The following is a 9,771-nucleotide window of genomic DNA, read 5'->3' as shown; positions in this document are numbered from 1 at the left end:
TTTTGTGTTTTATTTTTCTTCTGAATGGTTAATTTATGTTTGCATATAAAGAACTAACGAAACTCTATATCTCTATATCTAAAACTAAACTAAATAAAAGTTACTTAACTGTTTTGTAAGTTAACTCTGCCTCGTTAGACCCGACGCAGATATGGCGTATCGCAGCGCAGCGCATTTTTCATTGTCAAACTATTTTCGACATTGTTTTCATTAAATAAAATTAAAAATCAAATAACAATTTATTTTGGGGAGCATCGAAGCGAAAGGTAGCGCGCTGCGCTTTTTTGAACGTTAGTTAAGAACAATGTCGATAATAGTTTGACAATTAAAAGTGCGGTTATAGCCTTCGAACTTAAAACTACAATCTATCCTTAAATATGTTTGTAAAAATCGTATGGAAAGAACGAACGTAACAGCAAAATAAAGTTTTACATCATTATTTTAGTGTATTTAAAAAACGCGCCAACAGCAATATAATTTTTGCGCCCTAAGTTAGCCGGCAATCAAGAAATAAATTCAATCTTATTCGGATAAGTCCATTGGACTTACAAAAGGCGAGAACACTTTATCTATACTAATATTAAAAAGAGGAAAGGTTTGTCATTATGTATGTATGTATGGTTTTCACGCATAAACTACTGGACCGATTTCAAAAATTCTTTCACCATTAGAAAGCTGCATCTTTACTGAGCAACATAGGCTATATTGCATTTTCAAAAAAATTAGAGATCCTTACCAAAAATGCAATAATGTAACCCAAGGTGTAAAAAATTCTGCAATAAAACTTCTGTCATCGCGTGCGCTGCGGAATCTATTGAAGATAGAACAAAAAAATGTTCTAAGGTATTATAGAATGGATCAATATCTACAAGAAAGTCCGCGATACCATATGTCCATCTTCAGTAGGTAGTTATGTTGCTACAACAACTTTTTTACGTTTTCAATGTAAATAGAAATGCTGACAGTAATCAAACCATGTTATCCATACATATATGTTAATCCTTATCCAATTAAATGATGTTTTATTATAGATTGTTTCAATAGCAGCAAAATACTAGTTAAATATAAAAAATTGGATATTCCATTCAAAAGATATTAGTTACAATCAGCAGACGTAGTGCGGGACGGGGTAAAGGTGATTTTCATGTGATTAACAATTAAACCTATAGTAGACTTTTCACTGTCACGATATCGCTATCTACTACGTGACCAAGCCACATGAGTAGAAAGACGGAACAGAGACTAAGCTTCTTAAGAACGTGCAAAATTGTTACCTATTTTGGTAGGGTTGTCACAATAGGTTAAGACAAATTAAACAAAACTACCTACTACAACCCAACCTAGGTATGTACACACTTACAATACATACATACTTACAAATGCTAAACTTGTAATAATAATGAAAGGTACAAAAAACACACCATGTACAATTCTCATCTTATTAAACAAGGACCTAATATAATAAACGCAAGTAGGTACTGACTTGAAAAAGTAATAATCAAAATATTTACTCACCTATTGTACTCCTTGAGATAGTTGAAGTATGATATATTTTTAGTTTTTCTACTATTATTCATACACACAGTACAATAAACAACCATTTTTGACAATGAAATATTACGTTTTATATTAAAATATTCAAACTTGCAAGTTGCAACTAATAAAACAAACAACGTGCGTCGTATCAACCCTGAGACTGTCCTCTGCCTGTGCAAGCGCAAACCGGTTTTTTCCAGAATCGCTGCGTACGCGACAAGCGGCCAGAGTCACACACACATGGCCCCGCGTACTTGTAGTAGTGCAATCGATTCTCGCGTTTGTTTGAAGCTTAGTCTCTGTTCCGTCTTTCTACTCATGTGACCAAGCCAACTAGACCCTTTTCAACTGTGACGTCACCCGCCCATGTCTCGGGTACAGATAGCAAAAAAAAATATTAATAATATCACTGTTCGCTCTCCGCTATGAATAGTCTTATTTTTCCTTATTTCGAGGGCTGTCTATGAATAACAACACAGTAAAAACTTAAACAAATAACAACAAAAAACTTGACAGTCAACAACAAGCTTTAACGATTAATAATAAAAAGTACAGAAATAACTAGCGATGCGAAACGTACGAATGCGTCGATGCTGCGAACCGTACTAAGGCGAACGCGGTACCTGAGGCGGTAAGCGGGCGGGGAGGCCGCATTCCACCCGAGCGTCTAGTTGGCTTGGTCGAATAATATGCGGGTGAAACCGCAGGGCATTGCTAGTTAGTCATAATTATCCAGTTTACATTTTCGCATAAGAATAATACCTACACGACGATTGATTCAATAAAAAAATATATTATTGAAATTATTTATTTTGCTGAGTAGTCCACCTTATCACAAAATATACTGACCAAATAGTAGAATATATCCGATGTAATATTTATTTATTACTAGCTTTCCGCCCGCAGCTTCGCCCGCGTTTTCAAAGAAAAACCCGTTCCCGTAGGATTTCCGGGATAAAACCTATCCTTTGTCTTTTCTCGGGTATCAAAATATCTCTATACCAAATTTCATGCAAATTGGTTCAGTAGTTAAGGCGTGATTGAGTAACAGACAGACAGACAGAGTTACTTTCGCATTTATAATATTAGTATGGATTGTTCTTAAAATGTATTAGTTGTAAGCTAAAATGTTGTATTTGTGATTAAATGTATTTTCTTTCTTCTTTCTCTCAAAATTAATTATCTCCGAAAATTTTGTGACTATCACCACATGAGTAGAAAGACGGAACAGAGACTAAGCTTCAAACAACCGCGCGAATCGATTGCACTACTACAAGTACGCGGGGCATGTGTGTGTGACCGCAGGCCGCTTGTCACGTACGCAGCGATTCTGGAAAAAACCGGTTTGCGCTTGCACAGGCTGAGGACAGTCTCAGGGTTGATACGACGCACGTTGTTTGTTTTATTAGTTGCAACTTGCAAGTTTTAATATTTTAATATAAAACGTAATATTGTATTGTTAAAAATGGTTGTTTATTGTACTGTGTGTATGAATAATACTAGAAAAACTAAAAATATATCATATTTCATTTATCCCAAGTACAATAGGTGAGTAAATATTTTGATTATTACTTTTTCAAGTAAGTACCTACTTGCGTTTATTTCATTAGGTCCTTTTTTAATAAGAAGAGAATTGTACACGGTGTGTTTTTACCTTTCATTATTATTACAAGTTTAGCATTTGTAAGTATGTATGTATGTATTGTAAGTGTGTACATACCTACCTACTACAACCCAACCCACCCAGGTTGGGTTGTAGTAGGTAGTTTTGTTTAATTTGTCTTAACCAATTGTGACAACCCTACCAAAATAGGTAACAATTTTGCACGTTCTTAAGAAGCTTAGTCTCTGTTCCGTCTTTCTACTCATGTGCTATCACATTGTGCTTCCACGGTTCATAAGATACAGACAGCAGTCCCGTTCCACCCACCCACTACAACAAGCACGTATTTTTTCACAATTTTTGAATTTAAATACTAACCACATAATCTATGCCGCTCTGTTATAAATTACATTATATTGTTAATCTTTTTTTGGTTCCGCAGGACAGGCTTCGCTTAGTGAGGGAACCAATTTTATAATTATATTAACATCAATTTATTAAATTAATTAATATTGTGAAATACACCATTTGTGCGAATAAAATAGGAAATTTTTTATTACTTTTATTTGGATAAGAATTATATTAAAGGTATCAATGGATGTTTTTGAGTTCATTCGCAACATTACATAAAAATATAAATCTTACCTCTTATTATATATTTTTATTTTATTATTCTATTATTATTAGTGTAAAATCGATACAGAATTATATAAATTTCGGAATAGCAGTTTCCGGATCAAAATGAGTCATGATTCTGCAAAAAGTTATAAAGTCGGTTTATAATTTTGTTAGATCGCCAAAGGAATGCAATTTGAAAGTACTATACTGGTTTTGGTTTATTAGTATATTTATAAAATCGTCTCGTTATTCTTCATTGCAAAAGTTATTTTAAAATAAAACAAATATTCTTACATCAAATAATTTTATTATGATATTCACATTTTCTTAAATAATATAATCCCATATATATTTCTCATAATTTTGAGATTCATGTACGTAATAAAATTGACCTTAATCCTAAAAATTACTTAACAGTTAACAGTGTTTGTTTGAACTTGCTGAGAGTAGACGTCTCGCTCGAGCTACTAAAAAGTTCTAACGCATCATAACAACGCCGCGCGTCGCTGCGGCCGGCCGCAATGACCTTAAATTGTTTAGGCGAAGTAAGATTCGTTCGTTTACAGCTTTCAGAACAATTTTAGCATTCTTGATTTTAACGCCAGTCCTGCTGATCTTTTCGTGGTCTCCAATCTTTCTTTTTTCACCTCTTTTTTCCGGAGACTCTACAGCGTCAGACAACAACTTCACGATATCTATTTATATCGTTATTCACATTAACGCGAGTTCTGCCGATATTTTTCTTGTCTCCTTTCTTTCTTTTTTCAACTCTTTTTTTTGGAGACTCCACAGCATCAGTGCATCAGCCCATGCCTCCGTGGCCTGTCGCCGGCCCTACGCCTGTCCATATCTCCTGGCGATATGCTCCGATGCAGGCCAACTTCTTCTCGCCAGTGAAACATGGTGGAAAGAACCTCCGCTTCCAAGTCCCAGGGGAGACATCTAGCTAGTAAGCAAGCTGCGTCACAACCCAAACCTTCGTACCACATATATACACCATATCGTTACACGTGCGGCCAAAATGTTGGGCTTTTTGATTCGCAACATGAAAGGTCTACAAAACGCTTCATCAAAAATGTCTTTATTTAACAGCCTTGTCCGTAGCATATTGGAATAGCTTATGCTGATGCACTGATGCTGTGGAGTCACCGGAAAAAGAGTTGAGAAAAGAAAGATTGAAGACAAGGAAAAGATCGGCAGAACTGGCGTTAATGTGAATAATGTTATAAATATAGGGTGTCCCAACAAGAACGTAAGATTTAAAGTTGGCGCCATTCGAAGTGTCATTGTTTGACATATCAACAAGTGTTATTTTTTTTAGTAGAAGGTATAAGGTTAGTAAAAATGGAACGCTAAACGAAGGATCATCGCATTCTCATTGTAAAATTTGTTTTACCAAAATAGTGAAAGTTTTGCTGCTACAATACGCAAATTGCGATCAAAGAAATTGCGATCAGTAAAGAGATTAATGGAAAAATTTGCTGAAACTGAGTCTGTTAGTGATGTAAACACAACAACGCGCCTTCGACCATGTCAATCAACCGAAAATATCGTAGCTGTACGTGATGATATCGCTCAAACTCCATCCATCTCAATTCAACACCGAGCTCCAAAAATTGGTGTTTCCGAATCCACTATGCAGCGAATTTTGACGAAAGATTTGCGTCTTGCATGCTGGAGGGGATGTGGTTTCATCAAGACGGCGCCACATGTCATACAGCCAGAGAAACAATAAAATTGCTGCATCAGTCATTTCTCGGTCGTGTTATTTCACGCTTTGGGGACCATAATTGGCCACTTAGATCATGCAATTTAGGGGGTTTTTTTTAATTGATGGTTTATGCGATTAAGCCGACGACGACTCAAGCCTTAAAAGACGAAATTGGACGCTGTATTAATGAAATACCACAGCATTTATGTAAAACGGTCATTGAAAATTTCATTAAAAGATTGCGTCTGTGCCAGCAAAGCCGTGGCGGCCATCTCCCTGATGTGTTGTTCCAAACATAACCTCATCTTGTCTACTTTACGATATTAAAATTATACAGATATTAAAAAAAAATAGTTTTCACAATTTTTTTTTAATATCTGCGTTTTATGTCAAATTTAAATCTTGCGTTCTTGTTGGGACACCCTATAGATATCGTAAAGTTGTTATGTCTGATGCTGTGGAGTCTCCGAAAAAAAGAGTTGAAAAAAGAAAGAAAGGAGACAAGAAAAATATCGGCAGAACTGGCGTTAATGTGAATAATGATATAAATTAATATCGTGATGTTGTTATGTCTGATGCTGTGGAATCTCCGAAAAAAAGAGTTGAAAAAAGAAAGAAAGGAGACAAGAAAAATATCGGCAGAACTGGCGTTAATGTGAATAATGATATAAATAGATATCGTGAAGTTGTTGTCTGACGCTGTGGAGTCTCCGGAAAAAAGAGGTGAAAAAAGAAAGATTGGAGACCACGAAAAGATCAGCAGGACTGGCGTTAAAACCAAGAAAGCTAAAATTGTACTGAAAAGATTGTTCTGAAAGCTGTAAATTTTGAGAATCCGGTAGAACATAACACTAACGCCACATGGTTAACAAAAACTGCAGATACAACTCACATCACATCAATGGAGTTTGATAACCTTCCCATAGACACTTTCCTTCAAGTTATCAATCGCACTCACAACTGGAAAGCCCCTGGCACTGACAACATACACAACTATTGGTACAAGAAACTCACATGCACATTTTGTTAAGTAGTAAGTAAGAGACTTACTACTTAAGCTAACTTCCGCACCACTTATAATACTGTTAAAATGTACACAGAGATACTAAATAAGTCGTAACAATCAAACAATAGATAGGATCAAATCATGGCTATTTTCTTGAGAAATACACTCTTTTATCTCAAAGAAATACATCTAAATTGTCATGAGACATAATGGAAACAAAAATTGTAAATCACTTATGCTTTTCTTAACACAATAATACCAATTATGTCACTAAAATAAGCATTCTAGTTGTACCATTTGAATGGGTGATTGTTAAAACCACACAAGTAACAGGCAGGCAGCACCCAAAAAGCTATTTAAAAATGAAGATTCATAGAAACGCAATATTATTAAAAAGGCCCGAGTATCTGGTGAGGCATACGTTGCTCATAATGGCAAACAAGTTCCAAGGGTATCACATGGATCTGTTTGCAGGTACGTTATATTATATGCTTAGTACAATAATTATATCATTACATTATTTTTGTTGGAAGGCGTAAGATCACATTTGCTTGTTACAGGTGCAAACGAAAGTGCTATTAAAATTTACAAGAATTAGAAAGTATTGACATATTTACTCAGTTTCACGAATTATCTACGAAAAACGAACAAGATATATTTTTACAGCAGAATATTCTTCAGCTCAATGTCGCAAGAAGGCAGAAAAATGGTAATTTGTCAGTTTCAAAGAAGAAACCTCGAACTACAACTTTCAAATATTTTGTAAGTACAGCTAAACACGGAAAAGTAGAAATATTTGTATGGAGTTACTTCGGAAAGAATAAGAAGATTGTGTATAATCTATTAAAGCAGAAAAAGTTGCCTAGGGATCAAAGAGGAAAACATCCATGTAAGCATGCAATTTCAGGGGAAATTTGTAAACAAATAGAAGATCATATAAAAAGTTTTCCAGTAAAAATAACTCATTATGGTTCGAAACAAGTATGTTACTTAAATGAGAGATTGGATGTCAACCAAATGCATCAACTTTTTAAAAGTAAGTTTCCCTACGAGATCGAATCAGAAATGAGGAGATCCGTAGGAGAACCGGAGTCACCGACATAGCTCGCCGGATTAGCACGTTCAATTGGCAATGGGCGGGGCCCGTTGATCCGATGGCCGTTGGGGCAAAAAGGTTCTGGAATGGAGGCCACGAACGGGACGACGAAGCGTGGGACGACCTCCCACAAGATGGACAGACGACCTTAGTAAGATTTGCACGCAAGATAAATCTGATACGCCACAATTATCTTGTAAAATCTGAGATTGTTCAAGAGCAGGAGCAAATAAGAGACTTTGGTATCATTTTCGATAGAAAATTAACTTTCGTACCACTTAGACACCATATCGTTACACGTGCGGCCAAAATGTTGGGCTTTTTGATTCGCAACATGAAAGGTCTACAAAACGCTACATCAAAAATATCTTTATTTAACAACCTTGTCCGTAGCATATTGGAATAGCTTATGATGATGCACTGATGCTGTGGAGTCTCCGAAAAAAAGAGTTGAAAAAAGAAAGAAAGGAGACAAGAAAAATATCGGCAGAACTCGCGTTAATGTGAATAATGATATAAATAGATATCGTGAAGTTGTTGTCTGACGCTGTAGAGTCTCCGGAAAAAAGAGGTGAAAAAAGAAAGATTGGAGACCACGAAAAGATCAGCAGGACTGGCGTTAAAATCAAGAAAGCTAAAATTGTACTGAAAAGATTGTTCTGAAAGCTGTAAATTTTGAGAATCCGGTAGAACACTAACGCCACATGGTTAACAAAACCTGCAGATACAACTCACATCATATCAATGGAGTTTGATAACATTCCCATAGACACTTTCCATCAAGTTATCAATCGCACTCACAACTGGAAAGCCCCTGGCACTGACAACATACACAACTACTGGTACAAGAAACTCACATGCACATTTTGTTAGGTAGTAAGTAAGAGACTTACTACTTAAGCTAACTTCCGCACCACTTATAATACTGTTAAAATGTACACAGAGATACTAAATACGAGGGTCATGCCAAAAGTTGCCTTCTGGCTAACATTGAAGGACACCACACAAAAAAAAAAGGTGCTTCGATAATGAACCAACACCAACGAAATGTCGTCGTGCACGCAGCACGCAGAAACAAATGATTGCCTCGTTTTTTTGTAAGACCGGTTATATCGCTACTGTAGTGCTAGAGGATCAAAAAACAGTTAATTCTGAGTGGTATGTGTCAATTTGTGCCCCCTCAGTATTGTCAGCTTGGTGTGACAAGCGACCGAAGTCAGGAATCCGGCACCTTCTTTGGCACCATGACAACGCCTCGGCGCACACGTCCGCCAGAACACTTGATTTTTTTAATTCAAAAAATGTGTCTATCCTACCTCACCCGCCATACTCTCCTGACTTGGCACCTTGTGATTTTTACTTGTTTCCCAAAATTAAAGAAAATTTGAAAGGAAATAGATTTGAGAGCAAGGAAGATGCACTGGCTGCCTATAATTTCGAAATTTCCGAGGTATCTGGAAAAGAGTGGCCAGAGGTGTTTTCCAAGTGGTTTAAACGCATGGAAAAGTGTATACGTGCTCGGGGTGAACACTTTGAAAAGATAGATATTAGTAACAAATAATAAATATTATGGTTTTCGAGTATCTAGTTTTTTTTGGCATACCCCTCGTAAGTCGTAATAATCCAATAATAGATAGGATCAAATTATGGCGATTTTCTTGAGAAATACACTCTTTTATCTCAAAGAAATACATCTAAATTATTGTCATGGGATTTACATAATGGAAACAAAAATTGTAGAAAATCGTAAATAACTTATACTTTTGTTAATTCTTTACAAGAATTAATCTTACACAATAAAACCAATTATGTCACTAAAATAAGCATTCTAGTTGTACCATTTATTTACACAAGAAAAAAAATCACAAAGATTCAATGAAGAAGACTGACAATGCAACCAGGCCAGCTGCCTTTTATTTTCAGTGGGCAATTTGTTGTTTCTTGTTTTTCAAATAGTAAATCACAATTAAGTAGGCAAAATTATTGAAGTTGCCAGTCGGCTAACTGTACTATTGATTGATGCTCTGCTCAGATTAGTCACAGCAATGTCATATTATAGCCGACTAGCTGTTCCCCGCGGTTTCACCCGCATTGCTCCGCTCCTGTTGATCTTAGCGTGATGATATATAGCATCGCCTGCCTTCCTCGATAAATGGGCTATCTAACACTGAATTAAGTAAAGAATTTTTCAAATCGGACCA

The sequence above is a fragment of the Colias eurytheme genome, chromosome 19 (genome assembly GCF_061535395.1).
Source record: "Colias eurytheme isolate Ceu_HAF_F1 chromosome 19, ilColEury1 Martin Lab GWU primary, whole genome shotgun sequence".
NCBI classification, from domain to species: domain Eukaryota; kingdom Metazoa; phylum Arthropoda; class Insecta; order Lepidoptera; family Pieridae; genus Colias; species Colias eurytheme.
This window is presented reverse-complemented; position numbering follows the sequence as displayed.